The 19,285-nt window shown below is 44.3% G+C and overlaps 1 protein-coding gene and 1 long non-coding RNA gene across 2 annotated transcripts in view; one reads left to right on the top strand and one right to left on the bottom strand.

The window, feature by feature from the left end:
* The window catches only part of LOC142817660 (uncharacterized), a 502,639-nt gene that overhangs the window by 292,600 nt on the left and 190,754 nt on the right, over positions 1 to 19,285 (bottom strand). The gene's annotated exons all lie outside the window — the stretch shown is intronic.
* jeb (low-density lipoprotein receptor domain-containing jelly belly protein) overlaps positions 1 to 19,285 on the top strand; it is a 190,209-nt gene that overhangs the window by 160,745 nt on the left and 10,179 nt on the right. The window lies entirely within an intron of this gene.

Below are 19,285 nucleotides of genomic sequence, written 5' to 3'. Positions count from 1 at the left end.
GAACTGAAGAACATGCCAAGAAAGTATAGGGGATATTATTACTAAGATTACTACTATTATCTCTACTAACAACATCCCCTATCCTTTCCTTGGCATCATCGTCTGTTAAATGTCAATAACATTGTGCCTAACAAAGAAAACGAGCTTTTCGAATTGCGTTTTTTCTGTCAAATAGTGGAATTCCACTCACAGGATTCAGCATGTACACAAGCTCTATACCAGCTTAACGCCAGAGTATACAAGCTGTCTGCCTTTTAGGCATCTCATATATATTATGCTACATTGGCACAGCTGTGCGCAGCCATAATAAACGCTGATATTTGGAGTCACAAATCCGCCACCCCCGAACGTGCGCATTTTCGCGCACGTGTACAGAAATGGCAGCTGAAATCCGAGAGCTGGGGCTCAATCACAATCACATGCCACTGCGGTGAGCATTTAACTATGCCAAGCATGCTGCACTGCCGCTGTCGCTTTTAGCTAACTACACTGAACCATGCGAGGCAATCGTTCTTGCTGCGTGTATGTTTCGTACAGCACAACATCACAGTTTATACGTCCTTGCATACTCAGCGCTCGATTCATTCAAAGTATACGGCCACATGAAATATCGACGAGTTGCCAAAAATAGAAGTCTGGTTTCCCCAACACACAGGCATGTGACCTACCCCCTATCACCTGAAAGCGAATCTGCAAACGAAATGCACCAGCCTGCGCACGCAAGCCGCTTTTCTAGCATGGAGCTCTTCTCAGATTGTGTTTACATCCGGCGGTAAACAAAGCAAAAACGGAACAACTGCACCAGGAAAAAATATGGGCAATCTTGGATGCCGAACGTGAGTTCGCTGGAACGCCTCGCCTGGTAGCAACTTTGAAAACGCTTTAAGGGGAAAGCTACCGCGCGCAGCTTAAAGCAAGAACAAAGAACAAATCCTTAAGCGTCCCGCTTGACGTGGCAGGTCCGCCTGGCTATTTTGGACCGCTATAGCAGATATTGGTCTTCTGCCTTACACACGTATATACACGCTTGTATGTATTGGCCGGAGGTGCTACGACTGCTCAATGTTCTGTTCTCTGCAACGTTCGTCTCGTGGTTCTGGAAAATAACCGATATTTCGGTTTTTTTTGTTCACAGATCTTGCGTGTGTTATGGACAGAAAAATTCTGTAGAACTATTGCGCGAAGTATAACCTATGTGCACTCTAGTGACTTCGCCTGGCTTTGTTGTGCTTGGGTTTTGTCCCTTTCGTATATTTTGCCAACTCCGTGTGTTGTTTATTAGCGATATGTGTAATGTAGACTGTTATGTAGATTGTGATTTTATATGCCTGAAATTAATAAACTATTATAGGTTGCCATAGCAAACCCATAAACTTTCATTGGAGCTGTAAGAGCTGCGTTTTCGTACTCAATGGTCCAGTGCTACGTATCTTTATTGCACGCTCGCCCCTTATGTTATGCGCCCACATGGGGCCTTGAGGTAATAAAGTCAGAATGAGCTGTTAAACAATACGAGCTCTAGAAAAGACGTGATAATAGGGACAAATCGCCAGAAAGAAAAGCATACCACATTGTTTTAGTTTCTAAATAAGCTGCGTGTGGCACATCTGGACCAGGTGCATCTCTAGTTAAAAAAACATCGGCGTGGAGGCCGCAGGTTTAGCAGCTGTCTTTGAGGTTTTTGATTAATGTTTGGAGATGTGTTCTCTCCACCCATGACGGCATCCCTATAGTAGCTAAATATAACTATGTCTAAAAACCTACATGGTTTCTGTGCAGCTCATTTGCTGCCACTTTTACCTCACTGCCATCAAAATACCTTGATGCAGCATCAAGCACCAGGGCCGTAGTGGGTAAGCCCCAGCGTGGCTATGTTCGCTTTTAATAAGGTGAAGACTTTATGTGCTTCACTAAACGAAAAATTCCACTTAATGACGAAAGGTGCTCGAGATGAGCGTTCACGGCAGATTTTTAGCGTTCACGTGGCTAACAAGACCGTATTTAAAACACGCATGCATTCGCCTTCTATAGCCGTCCGAAGCTACACTGGCTCCTTCTATTGTGTCTCAGATGACGCGTGCTGTGCCTATTACGAATAGGATTGTGATCAGTAAAGGATAATTTCACCTTATTTCAATTCTAGCGAACTCGAATAATAACGACAAAAACTGTGTATCAGAAAAAGCCTACTGGCCACAAAGGCATTCACCACCAACTGCTTCGTTGTCGGAAGTGCCGTCACCGATATTCAACACAGTTCTATGATCGTGTCCCTATACTCGACCCACGCTGGATGCGTGGCTGAATAACAGTATAATACGACGCCTGGTTATGACGACGAAGTGACGTGTAAAATTTAATGCCATGGAGTGATGGTGACAGCTCGCGTAAGACTTGCACTGCATTAAAAGAAAACGTGATAATTTAAAATTGTGTTTTTTTTTGGCTTGGCCTACAGACATGCATCGTTGTGCCTGATCGCTGTGCCTGAGCTTAGAACAGAAAATTGAACTAATTGGTATGGATCTGTACTTCGGACTGTCCAGCACTCACAAAAAGACGAAGCGTGCCGGACATGCCTTTTTTTTTAGATAACTGGGGAAGTGTTGTTGCATGAACGCCTACAGGTCACCTTTAAAAGAATAACGAGAATACGAGGAACCTGATAAGTCGCAGGGCTACGTGATACAACGCAGATGGCTCAAAACTCGTCATACAGGCATCTGCTACGTGCTCGTAATCACGATCGCTTCAAAGGATGCAACAGGGGCAGAGGCGAAGATTGCCAGCGTGTCGCAGAGGCGAGCTTCGATTACTGCCCGCCGTCCAGAATCGTCCCTGGGGACCTCCGCGGTCATGCGCTGACGCAAGTTGGCGAGCAAGATTGATCGGTCCGGTTATCTGCATCGTTTATTAGCGCGTGTCGTCCACGGCGGAGTGTACACGCGTGATTTTTTTTCCACATTCATCGCGACTCTAAGCGCTTGGGTGCGCGTGGGTAGCACTAATGCTGCTTTGCAGTTGTTTTGTAAAACATAGACTCCTTACCTCCTTTTTTTTTTTTGGTACTCCGAGTGCAACACTCTTTGAAGAAGTAATGCAAATATTGGATGACACAGCATGCATGAGCAGAAAGCAAACAATGTCGGTCACACACGCTAGTATGACCGCTATAGCATGGCTACCTAATGTATTCATATCCGTGTACATCGCTTCCTAATAGGCGTGCAATCAGCCATGCTAAGTTCCTTCCGCTGCTCCATAAATACAGGCTCACTACATGTGCACGTAAGCAAAACAAAAGTTAAGGGTGGATGGAGTTGTAAACCAACTAGAAGGCCAGTGACGTAAAATGGATGCGAATGCGCACTGCGAGACTCGACAGCAGGTACCAAGCAGTCGGCACGTACAACGTTATGGTTTCGGGTGGTCTCCAAACCTATGACCATGACTGGACACGGTGGAAGCAGTCGACCCGAAAGGTCTCCACGAGGATCTCGAAAACCCGAAGAAAACCCGAAGATCTCCACGGGTTTCAAAAGCTGCGAAATCACGTTCACCTTGAACACATCTCGGTAGCAAGACGTTAGTATGTCGTCTGATTGCCAAAACGAAATCTGTTTAACAGCTGAGGGCAAAGTGACCATTCATATTCTAAGAACGATAATACTTGGAGCGTATGATTTGCCGTGTGAATGAAGGCTTCTCTTGGGAACATGAAACCAGTTATCTATGCGAGCAATCAGTGTTTTTTTTTTTTTTAACGTGAAAGTGTTTTATCTCGGAGTTCACAGAGCTTCACTGACACAATTTCCGCCACGGAAGTAATGTGAATGACGACAGCACAGTACACAACACCAGAACAGTTTGTACAAGGCGCACAAATGCTTACGCATTTTACGCAGAAGCAAGAACCCGAATACATGAAGCTCCTTGATCAATGGCCCTGTTAATACCTCAAAGGGTTTGTTCTGCACTTGGTGAAATCAGGCACGGAGCTTCAACATACTAACGCAATAACTGTTCGTACAGCCAAGTGGAATAATTTAAGACGATGGAACAGTGCACATGAGGAGGCAGAAATATACGCAATGTCCGCCCAGAGCCAGCAAATAGCCGCTCACTGCGGAGTCTGGAAAGTCGGGGAGAGAGCAGTTAACAAGCGCGTCTCCGCTCCTCGACGACGCGTTGGCGTGCGCACCAGCTCAGTCGTTAAGGAAAACAGGAACTCGGCGTGCCAAACGGGAACACAAGACGGCGGCAGACTTAGAGCGGCTATTGATCGATAGGCCAGCTCTCACCGGTGCGAACGGCGGCAAAGTCTTCCGAAGCTTCTATAGAGAAACGGAGCGCTCTATATACGTGCGCTCGTGCACGCGCTGTACAACGCGGGCCAATAACATAGTCCGGGATTCCTAGTAATATAGCGCCGCGGGCTGCGGCAGGGCTGTGTTTGCCTGTCAATTACGCCGAGCGGCGGCTCCGTTCGGGAGGCCCGTTTCAGCGCTGCATGCTGTGGTGTACCTTGCCACGCTAGGCTTCAACATCCCGCAGGGAGATTTTCGCCGGATTTCCTCGAGGCTTAAGGAAGCCGTTTGCCCCGCGCGTCATCCCACGTCCGATTCGGGCGCGCAGTCGCTTTGATTCGAGGAGGAGGAGGGAATGTGATGGAGTTTCTTCTTCATTCTTTTCGCATAACCTTTGACTGGCGTGCTCCCATCGTGGCTACAGCGAATGACAGCCGCCCACGATCTAAATAGAGCGTGCTCATGGGATATTGGAGATATTATAAGGCTTGGCGGACAGAAATCTTCTTCGCGTTCCGTGCTTGTATTTTATTTACGTCCCGACAGAATCCTGAAATCCCACCAGTGCGACGCATTAGACGATGGGACAGCTCTGAGATATGGGGAAGCGACTGTAACTTCATTAGTGCTCCGGTTCGTTAATTACCACTGCCGTTAAAGAGGGCGTAAGGTCACCAACGTGAGCATCTCCATGCGGGCGGCCAACGCTAGAGCCAATTAAGTCAGTCTTCGCATTAAGCATATTGATGTATATCCTTCTGATTCCTTTACACAACTCCATGAAGGTTTTATTATAGTGAAATTTAAAGAAAAAGCAAGATTTTTTCCGCGTGTATGTCATGTCACGGTGGCGAAGTAATGAGCGTCAAAAGTACCATTTCAAGAGGAAAACTTAAGTACTTTCTCTTCGTCGCGGGGCCCCGCGTCTCTTGTCTTCTTGGCGCACTCTAGTTATGACGGCTAACGGGCAAATGCAATCAAATTTTACAAACATATTTCAATGTAATAGTATGGAATGCTAGGCACCTGTTTGTCTTCTTGCTTTCTGTTTTTCCGTCCACTGTGTATGTGCCGAAATGTTTCAAAGAAAAAAAACATATCACAATTTTAAGGCTGAAACAATGCTAAAGAACTTGAGTAACGACGCGGCTGGGTCATATATGTTGTCGCGAGCAGAATGGCGTTAATTGGTTGCGGCGGGAACAGGCAAACGAACACGGTCAGTTTGTTTGTTTGGTAGCATAGAAGATGAAAAGAAGACAGAGATTCCGCAGTGCTGCCGCTTTTGTTATCTTACTTTCCCGTTTCCGAGTCGGTGATCCGTTCCTAATCGGGGCACATTCACGACCACTGCAGGTCAGTATTGCGTTTCCACCGGGCAGCACGCGCTGCAGCTTCAAACAACCACCTTGCATCCTGCCAGCGAACATCAATGAAGGCACAGTGCTTCTCTTAGTGAAGCGCATTTGCGTTGCATCGGGCAGGCAAAGCCGCATGAGAACCTTTCTGTGATCATCCCTTGAAGAAGTTTGGAGCGAAGAAATGCGCAGAAGAAGGACAAAAAAAATAAAGGAAATAAAAAAAAAGTGGCAGAGAGAAATAGAGAAAAGAAGGAAGAAAAAGAAACAAATAAAAGAAAATGATTAAAAAAAGAGGCCCCCTACATAGTGCATTTGGTGCAGTTTTAAGCGAAGCGTTTATTGCGAATTTCGGTATAGAAAGCGATGGCGTCTGTATATCTCGCAAAGGACTCGGTGCCGGGGAGTATGGTTTAAATGTGTGAATGCACACCAGGGACCAGTCGAAGGTGCACCGGCCAAACGCGCATTTTTATGTGAGCCGTTTTGTAACACGCGATGCTCTTTCAATCCTGTGAAGTTTTCCCGGTGATTGGTCATTTCTTACACAAAAATTGGATATTTTATCGGGGCCACTAGTCATTTCACGCTGCCGCCTTTGGTTACGGCATTTTGTTGTTGCGCTTTATTGTTCCATGCATGACCGTCGTTGTTGCTCGAATTCCCTACACGGAGGAAGAAATGGTTTGGAAGTAAGCAGGCAACCTTTGAATATCACATATATGTGTTGATTTAAATAAATGTTCTTTTGAAATCAGCTGTTACGTCATGCGCTCTTTCATTACTCGTCTATTTATAGTACTATTATAATAAGTCGTCATCCAACATTACTAACCAGCCGAACATGCCACCCTTGTCGATCTGGATGAAGACATATTTTTTTTTCCCGTGAGCGACTCTTCATTTCTTTACGTAAGGATGACTCTTCATTTCAACCCTCCACACCAACCACTCGTTCTTGCCTCTCCGGCCGCTTAAGGGCACCGGCTATTTCTTGCAGTCCTTATCCATGGCTCTTGCCTTTTAATCCTCCTACTATATATGTACGACCCACGTCAACTCCAGAAGACCTAAGAATGGTTCGAAAGGGCCTAAGATAAAGTCGTATCGCTATTGCAGCCGTTGTAAAGAAATGGTATTGCTTTCCAGTGAACAGCCCCCTCTAGGTTGCATAACGAACAGTTCGTGTCACAGCAAAGTAGTCGCCAAACCAGCTTTGCGAATTCTCTTTTGCATCAAGGTCGGCCATTCAATGGCTTTCTATGAAACAAATAAAAATTTACAGAACTAACGCGCTTGCTGTAACATACAGTAAGGAATTTTTCACTTGCGTAGTTCATCCCGAAAAGACTGGTAGCAATTTTATGGTATGTTTAACTCAGGGCAACTAATTTATCTTCTCATTGCAAGCGTGATGTGTAATTCGGCCCCGTGATAACATGTAAATTATCGTGCTGTACGCCATCTACTGAACCATAATGAACTCGTAGATCGCTTGCAAAAAACCCTTTCGTAGCTTGAAAATGCCCCTTCAGTCATTTCACAGTTGCAGACGCCACCACGATTTTCAATGTGCTTTTTAAGTGCTACATATTTTTTTCACATAAGTGCACCTTCAAAACATTCAACCACTCAAAAGACACAACATGTAGGCCGCGCAAGCGGCCAACACCACGAGTCCCTGTATATGTACATCGAATTACATACTTGCATGGTTTTTCCAAATGCATGTTTTTAAAATATAGAGATGTGGTCAGTTACTTCAGGAAGTTAGTGCATCACACTAAACTTTGGAATGTTAACTTGTGTCCTCAATGCAGCGCAAATTCAAACTTAACAAATCTTGATTGTTCGGCGCGCTGCGTCGCGTCCACTGTGCAAAATGAGAAGGGAGGCCAGAAAGTGCCGTCTATTTTTCTCTCTCTCTCTCTTTCTCTCTCTCTATCACACACACACACACACACACACACACACACACACACACACACGCGCGCACACAGTTGGCTAATTTTAAGCAATATGGCCATATCTATCACGTCGTGAAGAGCAAGCGGGAGGACATCTAGCTTTGTGACTCGCTTCTGGTTGACTACACATTAATCGAGTCAAGGGAGTCATGTTGAAATAAAACGAACCGACACGCCGGCTTCCGCGTAGATCAACAAATCGGGCGCTGTAAAGAGGTGTGGGTGCCTCGGGCAGCGGATCCGCCTTCTTCGGTGACGAGTGAGCATAAAGGACAATCACCATGCGCATACAACTTAGCACTCGGTTACAATGTCATCCCGGCTGCGGCGGCTGCATTTCCGATGGAGGCGGAAATGTTGTAGGCCCGTGTGCTCAGATTTGGGTGCACGTTAAAGAACACCAGGTGGTCGAGATTTCCGGAGCCTTCCACTACGGCATCTCTCATAATCATATGGTGGTTTTGGGACGTTAAACCCCACAAATCAATCAATCATCAATTGGTTACAATGTCTTAAACTTTCTGTTGGAAGAATCCGTACATTAACCCAGTTTAAGAAGAAAACTCACCCATACCCTGTCCGAAATACAGAGAAGTGGATCACTATATAAACACGTTTTTAGTTATGAGTGAGCAGATGCTCTGTAGCAGACTTCCAAAACCGCTAAACTACTTGACTGAACAAGACATTGTGGTCAAATAAATTACTAATAAATCATCAAGATATATTTTTCTGTCTCTCCGATAGCTCACACCAATGAGAAATTGTACGTTTCTTTTTTTCTTGTCAGTTTAAATGTGCTTATATTATGTCTTTATTTTTTTCCTTCGTTCGCAAAATGTAAATGTGTCTCTCTTATTTCTAATGTGTCATTTCTCGCACGTACCAAGAGTGTTTATTTAAAAAAAAACAGGAAACCACAAAATGTACAACCAAGCGGTATCTGTTAGCACAAATGCGCGAATCGTACTCTTCTTTGTTTGTACCACATCCACTGTCCTGCTTTATGTCTTGTAAGGGGGGCCCGAATCCCCGTCAAGTGAGCGGTGTTTAACTTTCATGACAAAAAAAATAGAATAAAAGGTTATATAAGTGAACTGGCGCGCGCTCTCTTCGAGTTCATCTTCCTTTTCCTCCTGTTATTCATCTTCTGCTTCGCTCTTGAGATGCGTTCACTGATTCGTACGATATGGAATGTAATATCTGTGATGGGTGAGAGAACGAGTATAGATGGAAAGAAAGAAACAGAGCGAGGAGGAGAGAAAGCAAGAAAGAGTGAAAAAAATAAAAATAAATGAGAAGTTTAAGCTAGCCGCGTGAAATTAAAAAAAACGATGAAGCTGGTTGATCTTACGGACTTCGCCGAGCTTTTTTGGCAGATGCTAGTGCTTCCCTTGGCATGGACAATGTGTATTCCACCCACAGCCTGTCACAAACCATGCGAAATGTAGAAACTGTAGCGCCAGAAACTAACGTGCAAACCCGCCTGTGGGCCTGTCCCTACAGTAAAAGCCTGTGCCTTCCGTCGCACGTACTCGGCTCACACAGCGGGAACACCCGGCGCTGCCACTGTGGTTGCGCGGACTGTCTGTGTTGGTAGTCGCGACTGATGAGCATCGGCGCAGAGGGCCTTTTTGCGGACACCCGACGTTTTACCTCGAGCGCTAAGAGCAGCGCTCCTAAAGTCCTTGGCGGAAAACATTTCTGGGTGAGGCGGCGTTCGAACCTGTGTACCCACCATTAGAAGACGAGCATCGTAACGACTCGGCTATTCAGGCACTCTATCAAAGCATAGAATAGCGAAGAGTAGCGAAGGGGTGGGACACAGCAGAGTGCATGGGGAGGAGAGATGTCGTTGTGAGGAGGAGGGGAGAGAGAAAAACAGGGAGAATGAGAATGAGATGTAAAAAGAAAGGCAGAAAAAAGAATGAAGAATAGAATCACAGAAAGAAATAGAGTAAAATGTAAAAAGGAAAGAGCAATACATGAAAAAGAGGTAGAGTAAAAGAGAAAAGAAAAAGAGAAAAAAAGAGAATGAAACAGAGACGCTTCAACAGAGAGGAAAAAACAGAAGAAGAAGAAAAGAAAGAAAGAAGAAAAAAGAGAAATAAATCAAAACAGAAAGATAAAAGTGAAAGAAAAAGAAAGGTCAACGCAAGTTGCCTAGCTCCGCGTTTCTTTTGGTCTCGGCGTAACTAGTGTGAAGCCCCAATTATTTTTTTTATTACACCAATCGCAAAGCCAATGTGGAGCCATCAATTTCAAGCCAACGCTTCAAGGCGTCGCTAGCGAACCTTTAAAGTAGCCTAATTCTTCCTCATACTGTGCTGGGTGTAAAAACCAGCATAGCCTATAGGTCCTCGAGCTATGGAGCATGGCAGAACCACTGCAGGTGAATCTCAAATCTGGTGACAATATATTGCAGACTACTTGAGCGCGCACACACGAGGATGGAAGAAGGTGATCACAACACAAGAGCTTTCTTCCAACGTATCATTTATTCGCATAATATGAACACTTTCTTTCATGACGTCATAAGATTGTAATTCTGGTATCACGTGAACATGCTCAGGAACTGTGTTTTTATGACAAAAATAATATGGCTGACCCACCTTTGTAATCGTTTCGAAGTTAGTGCTTTTGTTGTCATTCCCGGCCTCATTCGCTTGTGCAACCGTCTATGTGTTCTTCTACGGAATATCAACTCACCCGAAGATCTGTGCCCCGACAGGACTAATTCTTTAAATTTACTTTCAGGGTACTCAGAACTCAGCGCCCCACCGACCAAGAACTTCAAAGCGCGCGACTTATGTTCAAAATGTTCCAAAGAAGATCGCAGCCATCCACCAGATGTGGGCGTGGTTTGCGTAGCCCAAAACAGTGTCAACCTCGATTGGCTGTGACAAACGTCCGAATTCATTCTTGAGACTAGACGGGAGCGTAGTCGACGGAAATGGCGCTCTTGAGCAGGCTGCCACCACCAAGATACGCTATTCCAGTGTGGCCAGTTGTGCAGGAATATCCGTGGAAATCCGAGTCATCATTCACTCGTAATCCCTGCTCGAAAAAAGTGGAAAGTCACTTCTATCTGCCTCTCTCTCTCCTTTCCATATTTTATGTCTTTCATTTTTATGTAGCCGTTATCATTATCATTATCTCCCGTCGTGAATGCAGCGGCCCCTCGGCGTATACCTCTTCCACACGAATGAAAAGGCAGGCATGCTGCTCAGGACAGCGTGACGCCATTTCCCGTGTCCCGAGTGTCACTTCCGGATAATGAATCATGACAAGAAATCAGGGCCTGAGTATGTCAGAAAAGGTGGGTTTTCGGAGGTTGGGAAAGGAGGAAAGATGATGCCATCATTTCTCTAGGTCATTATGTGCAACAATGAACGGTTCTCTCGGTAGCGCTTCAGGTTTCACCTCATCTGTCGTAACGACGACACAGCCATCTCGGTAACGACGTATCCAGCGAGTTTGGGTGCTCGCATAAAGAAAGAAGCTTGTTTAACAGCACAGCATAGTGACGGCTTGCGTTATTGTGCACGCTGCCGATGTCAAAAAAATGAATGCCTCTCGAACGGATTAAACAAAAGCCCTCTGGGCGCGTGGTATTTCACACGAGCTTATACAAGTTTCTTCAACACTAATGTTATTATGGAGGATATGTCACAGTTTAGACACATATTAGGTGAACAGATGTATTTGCGTGGTTTACTCTCCAAGTGTACCTGTCCCGGCCTAAACGCCGACTTAAATGTTGAACCTGTAGCAGAGACATCCTAACATGACTAGAAAGATCAATTGACTAGAAAGACCCTCTCTAGCGATATCTAGTGTTTCTATTTTCACCGCACATTGCTCGTGGACGCTACTCGTTCTAGGGGTCCATGAATTAAGCTGTTGATACAATTAAGCCGTCTTACAACAATGTTCAGTAAACGCCTTTACAAGAGTATAACTCGTTCACCGGGGGCGATATATCGCTCTCTCATTTTCTTGCTTCTAGCCAACAATTTTTTGCACCCGTGCATTTGCTTTTCGAAGAAATGTCGTTATTGGAGCAACAAATATGTTACAATTTGGCTCATTAGCAGCACCATGAGACTCTAGAGTCATCGTCCTTCGGGAGCCGTAAGACGCTCCCGAACTTTCCTCTATCAGAACTTTCCTCGCTTAGACGACCCACTTCGTCATCATTTATGTCGCGACAAAGCGCCTCTTCAAATTAAAATATATTTCCCGTTCTTGCTAAACATTTTTGAAGCTAATGTACCACTGCAAATTTATATAACAACGTAACGCGATATAGCGGCGCAAAATTCACTCTACTGGCTTTTTACGGCCATATTTAATGATGACTCGCAGGCGAAAGCGAGGACACATAAATCAATTTTGAATCTCCCTACGGCACCGATTTGTCGCCTCTCGTAGCCCATTTAGCAGTATTTCTCGTGCGTTATTAAGTGAGACGTATTTTAATAGAGTCTTCTCATAAGATCATAAGTATTTAACTTATGTCATGACGAAAACACAAGAGACACTGCTCTATATGTCAAAGCAGCTTATAAAATCTGTCTGCAGTATTAGTGAAGGAAGATTACTTTGAGAACTGCTTTCTTTGCTTTGCACATTGATAATGAAAATAAGGAAAACCAGCAGAAAATGAAGCCAAGAAAAGTACAGGGGAAGTTAAATGGGCTGTTTTAAGTGCATTGTATAACTTCGATACAGTTGTGAAGAAAGTGAAGTGGGTGAAAAGACAATAGATAGAAGTATCGGGCGCGATGACGAGGTGGGAGAGTCAGCTGTCCTCTTTAAAACGACCACGTGACGTCAGCTGAGGAAGAAAGAGCGTTCCACATTCGCCGTAATGGCTGCCAGCAGCGCTGATGAACACTCCTAGGGTTGGCATGCACATAAATATCACTCAAAGTGGGAGAAAGGACGAACGCCGCATTACCTCAATGGGTAAAAGCATCGGGCGCGTGTTCCGAAGGTTGGAGGTACGGTTCCCCCTGGCGGCAGTAAAAACCTCTGTCTTTCTCACAAAGAGTCTCTCCCTAAAAACGGCACAATTAACGCCCTCTCTAGTTTTTCTGGCTTGCTTCTTTAGTGATGTTCTTTATTGATGTTGTCTACAGTACCACGCTTTCGCACTTGTTATGAACCATAAAGCAGATTTGGCTGGTACGACTTGGTTTGATGGCGTGTAACGTGACCTTCAAGTTGAATGTCTCATTAACCCCTGGGATAGACCCGCACGCTTGCAGAAAGTAAGTATATATGCGAACCACATGAATTTGGTTCACTCAGACTGCAAAACAGATGTAAAAAGAACATTATCTATGAAGGTTTCACTTTATTTTGTTGGGATGTATAATAAAAGCACTTTTCAGAACCTTATGCAAAGCGCACACGGATAATTCTACACATCAGCTAAATTTTGTCTTTGCCAAAGTTTCATGGAAAGCACGCGTGTGAGTAGTGGCACGATGCGCAAAGAACCGCCAAAAAAAAAAAACGAACGCCATGTCTATTCCAAGCAAGGACATCTTTGTAGCAAAGGACGAAAACTACTGAAAACTGGTTACACATCACTCAGAATCCTACCAAACAAATTCTTTGTAGATCATTTCAATTTTATACGCTTGAGTGCTCGCACACGCCAGAGGGTCATTCGTAGTATCCTTATGCAAGATGGTTCACGATATTGAGCAACTTTTTTTGTTTTTTTCCAACCCGTAACTAATGACGAAAAACCACAAAACAGACACAGAGGCAAGGGCTCGTCGGTGTCATTTTTTTTTTCGGTCTTTCGTCCTCGTCCGTTTCGCGCTCAAAGAAAAACTCTTGGCATCGTTCTTCTAACTGCAAAACGATATTCAAAGAGTCCTTGCCCTGTCCGAAAAAAGTGGGCCAGCGATGCTTGGCGTGCGCTTGCCTAAGGCGCTGCTTCCTTTCTTTCACGTTGCGCGATGCTCCTTACTAAATGTCTCCACCCCTCTTTCCTTCACCCTCGGTCCTTTCACTCACGCGTGCCTAGCAGTGCCCCTCTTCATTTGGTACGGGCAACAAAAATGGTCGTGCGTTCATATCCAGGCAGCAATGAAATGTGGCAACGTGAAATAACAAGTGACGTCAATAAAACATGACATCGCAGTACTGGAAACGGCTGATCGCCAACAAGCCCTCGAAGAGGAGACCAGCGTTCATTAGGAAAGGTCGCGTGCAGATCCACATGTGACCGGCCCGCCTTAGAGTGCCACATTTTTGTACACTCGCTGACGCCGGCCCTTGCACATACGACATCACAGAACAATGAGAATTGTAAAAAATGAAAATAAAAAACTCAGAACTTCATCTCAATAACCCATGATAACAGACATCCTGAACTCACGGAAATGGGTGCGTTCCAATACTCACCGTAGACGGCAAGATAGTAATCTAAGCAGACATCGGCCTGTTCATTTTTCACTGCTCTAATGCTGTCCAAATAATATAGCGGTGAAGCAGGATACTTAAATATTGGAATTATAGTCGTCTGCCCCCAAGTAGAATCTTTCTGACGCACTGAATGTTTAGATATTGATAGATTCCGACGAGAAGAGAGTTGAAGAAATGATTCTTCTTTATCTTCCTTGGCTATTTCTTGTATACGCCAGGCGGTGCCACATCGCACACGCATTATCTAGACGCGTTTCGTTACTCGTATGACTTTCTTGTTGCTGACTTCTAAAATTTTTCCTTAGACTGTCTTTAAACGATACTGAAGAGGTCCGGAACATGCTTAAAGCCACGAGGAAGGGCAAAAAGATTGTTTTCGTATTTTGTATTTCTCCTTCTACGATCATTAAATGCGAAATCTCACAGCGAGCCATCCTCCTTATTCTCGCCGCTCAGAATAACGAGTTTCCTCTACGCAGAACACGGCAATCGTGGGAGTGTGTCGAAGCCTCGAGGAAGAAACACCCTCGCCACTCCGCCAGGTTACAGTTGAACAGTCCTCGGTGATCAGTGCATGAATTTCGCTCGTTGAAGCAAATAGAACTAGCAGCCGCAATGACACTCCTTTGCAGTGAAATCCATTATGCGGTCACAGCAACGGCCAAATTTCGTGGCGTAGTTGTCGGCCGTTGCCTCCAGTGTCCGTAACAGCTATCACGCACAATAAAAAATACATATATACAGGACCTAGCGGTAGCGTCATCGAGACCCTCTGCGTGGCAATCGAATATTTTACCACAGAACGTTGCTTGCTGAGATAGCTGGTTCTTTGCAACTCTTGTAACAGCACTCAAAGCGGAAGAGGACAGCGTGTGAAGAGCGCTCTTTACACGTCGTCTCGGCCATCGTTCTTTCCAGTTTCCAGCGCTGTTACCCTTTCCTCTCATTATCTACATCACCACATGTAACCCTCTCTTTACCCTTCCTCCTATTGTATATATTGCCCCGGAAGGAAAGCAATTCTCAATTATATCATGTGGGGGGCCCTAAGTATCCCCTCCGCCGGGGTACTACTGTGTGTTGCAATGTCCAAGAAAAAAATGAAGGTTTTCCTACCTACCTATATCAGCTACCCCAGAGCCACACCGGTGCTTGAATGTCATTCGTAAAAATAGACTGTACAGGCGTCTTGTCAGGCACAGAATGACGTTGACAGATGCAATATTTCTTCGTATAGGAATGCGCCAACAGCTAGACATCATGCATTCTGAATTGCAAAGGAAGCGGATGGCTTAAAGCCTCTCACCAATCAAAAAGGGCTCAGCCATAACTCTTAATCGTCGTCAGGCACAGCACCAACAAAGCACACATTATGCCTTACAGATGTCTAGCGTGTATACCTCACTTACCCGCTTCATAAAAATTACGACAATTTACGATGTAGTGGGCACATTACAACTGTACTTGTAGCAGTTCCAAAAGAGCTTAAAACGAGCTATGGACAGGTTCTCCAGTTTTCGCTGTGACTGTGCTGAGAGTTCCGCGCAGGTCTGGCGTTTTTCTAAACACGCATGCGTTTTTTTTTTGCGATTGTATATACATGTAGCTCAAGTCCTAACTTCGGCGAGTATATATATATATATATATATATATATATATATATATATATATATATATATATATATATATATATATATATAAAGAACACAAGCGAGTACACGTACGAAAGAGCAATACTTTTATGCCAACGTTTCAGCCGTGGCACGGCCTTCGTCAGGGAATAAAGAGTAGACAAGCAGATGCCCCTTTTAAGGGCCGTTGAAATCACACAATTGATCAGAATAGTGATTAGAAAGTGCGAAAGCAATACCAAAACAACATTGTCAGTATAATTTGATACGAGTATTGAGCAACAATATCGCTGTGGATAACTCAAGATATGAGCGCATAGCTTCAGCGTAGGGCAAATTTTTATGCGTAGGGCAAATTTTTAAAGCAATAAAGCACTTCATAAGCCAAGCGAATATCATGAGCACATGTCACGCACACTGTAAGATACCCGAGGGACAGTAAACAAAATTCAACTGGTAACTGAAGCGTCAAGTTTGATGCCAAACTACTGCATGCGCACATATAATAAATGGAAGCACACACAAAAAATATATATAATCAAACAAATGAGAGAAGAAACGATGGCATGGGTTGGGGGGCATTTAACGCATTCCTGTGATGGACAATGCTACATAGAAAGGAAAGTAACGCGTCCAACGCTTTCGTTGATGCCTGAGTGCAAAGTGTTGAACTTGTTAATGAGATAGGACTCGCGAACTTCTCGGTCATGATGAGTTTTAAACCCGGATTGTAATATTGTGGCTTTGATGTTTTCGAAAGAGTGCCCTGGCATCTGGACATGTTTTGACAGTGGAAGATGAGGAAGGTTAGAAGCATGGGCTCTGTGGTTGTTAAAACGTAACCTGAATGATGTTTCGGTATGCCCAATGTATTGCATACGGCAAGTGGAGCACTCAAGCATGTAGATAACATTAGCGCTGTCGCAAGTGAAGTCTCCGTTGATTTTTAAGGAAAAGTTTGATGCGGTGCTAGTTGCGGTATGAGTACTTGACATGTGCGGGCAAACCTTGCAGCGGGGCTTATTGCAAGGATGGCAACCACTGTAGTTGGACCGATTAATTATTTTCGATGATGTTAATGTATCATGCAGGTTGCGTGATCTGCGGTAAACTACCCTCGATGGTTCCGTAAAAATGTCTTTTAAGTGATCACTTTGTTGCAAGATATTGTGGTGTTTTCTTAGAATATTGGCCACATTAGGAACCGAAGCTGAGTGCGTAAGGATGAGGTTGACACTGTTACGTGAAGTGTTTGCAGATCGTTTGTTGCTTGTGAGCAACTCTTTACGGTCAATGTTGTTAGCCTTCTTGAGGGCGTCGTCTATGATTCCCGATGGGTATCCTTGCCTCGTAAGAGCACCTCGTAGGTCTTCGCAGTTGCGAGCGAAATCATTGTTATCAGAGCAGATGCGTTTAAAGCGAATGGCCTGACTATATGGAATACTGGTTTTGCAGTGTTTTGTGTGACTACTATGGAAGTGAAGATACTGATGTCTATCGGTTGGTTTCCTATATAGTTTGGTCGTCAATTTTCGATTGCACAGTGTCACTGTGACGTCAAGAAAGTTGACACTGGTGTCCGAGTATGAGTGCGAGAATGATATATTTGGATGGGCATTATTATAATCGCTGATGAAAGAAAGAAGCTGGGATTCACCATGATGCCATACTAAAAAAATGTCATCGATAAAACGCTTGTAATAAAAAGGCTTCAAATCGCGGCTGGCAAGAAAATCGCGTTCTAGAGAGCCCATAAAAATATTTGCGTAATTCGGGCCTATTCGTGTGCCCATGGAAGTGCCGCTAACTTGAATGAAGTGTTGTCCGTTGAACTCGAAATTGTTTAGTTCGAGAATTAATTTGAGAAGCGTAGCTAGTGTAGAGGAGTCTATCGATTTGTCGAGGTCAGACTCGTTATACGCTTTTACAACAGCACGGATACCATCAGAATGGGGAATGTTGGTGTACAAAGAACAAACATCGAGGATCACCAAAAATGACCCATCAGGAATGTCTAAATCAATGATATCATTTAAAAGGTTTGCCCGCACATGTCAAGTACTCATACCGCAACTAGCACCGCATCAAACTTTTCCTTAAAAATCAACGGAGACTTCACTTGCGACAGCGCTAATGTTATCTACATGCTTGAGTGCTCCACTTGCCGTATGCAATACATTGGGCATACCGAAACATCATTCAGGTTACGTTTTAACAACCACAGAGCCCATGCTTCTAACCTTCCTCATCTTCCACTGTCAAAACATGTCCAGATGCCAGGGCACTCTTTCGAAAACATCAAAGCCACAATATTACAATCCGGGTTTAAAACTCATCATGACCGAGAAGTTCGCGAGTCCTATCTCATTAACAAGTTCAACACTTTGCACTCAGGCATCAACGAAAGCGTTGGACGCGTTACTTTCCTTTCTATGTAGCATTGTCCATCACAGGAATGCGTTAAATGCCCCCCAACCCATGCCATCGTTTCTTCTCTCATTTGTTTGATTATATATATTTTTTGTGTGTGCTTCCATTTATTATATGTGCGCATGCAGTAGTTTGGCATCAAACTTGACGCTTCAGTTACCAGTTGAATTTTGTTTACTGTCCCTCGGGTATCTTACAGTGTGCGTGACATGTGCTCATGATATTCGCTTGGCTTATGAAGTGCTTTATTGCTTTAAAAATTTGCCCTACGCATAAAAATTTGCCCTACGCTGAAGCTATGCGCTCATATCTTGAGTTATCCACAGCGATATTGTTGCTCAATACTCGTATCAAATTATACTGACAATGTTGTTTTGGTATTGCTTTCGCACTTTCTAATCACTATTCTGATCAATTGTGTGATTTCAACGGCCCTTAAAAGGGGCATCTGCTTGTCTACTCTTTATTCCCTGACGAAGGCCGTGCCACGGCTGAAACGTTGGCATAAAAGTATTGCTCTTTCGTACGTGTACTCGCTTGTGTTCTTTATACGTACCAGACCCCTTGAACTTCCTGCTGAATATATATATATATATATATATATATATATATATATATATATATATATATATATATATATATATATATATATATATATATATATATATATATATATATATATATATATATATATATATATTGTGATCATTATTACTCGTCCAATCTTTTCATCTGTGCATACTCACCATCAACACACCAGTCTCGAGTTTAGGTTGTGGGGCACATACTCGAGACAATAAAGAAGAGTCTTGAGGGTACTGGACGCCATCTTACAAGTGATGGAGAGTGCTGCCCGATTCCTGCGTCCTCTCGCGCTCTCGTACACCCCCAGCATCTCCTAGAACACATCCCTGGAGCTCGGTTTAGGCCGCCGCTTAAACGACCTGGGTTTGGTAATGTCGCAAGCCGACCAGCCCAGCGCGTCAGCTTCGCCACCGCTCCCACCGCCAAGAAACCCTTCTCACCTGGTCACCAGCCCTCAAAAGGATCCTCCGCTATTCGCAGGGCTTCCGGGTGAGGACGTTGAAGGCTGGCTCGAGGAGTATTACCGCGTGAGTGTCATCAACAACTGGGATGAGCTTGCG

The sequence above is a fragment of the Rhipicephalus microplus genome, chromosome 5, assembly GCF_043290135.1.
Source record: "Rhipicephalus microplus isolate Deutch F79 chromosome 5, USDA_Rmic, whole genome shotgun sequence".
In the NCBI taxonomy this organism is placed as follows: Eukaryota; Metazoa; Arthropoda; class Arachnida; order Ixodida; family Ixodidae; genus Rhipicephalus; species Rhipicephalus microplus.
This window is presented reverse-complemented; position numbering and strand designations above follow the sequence as displayed.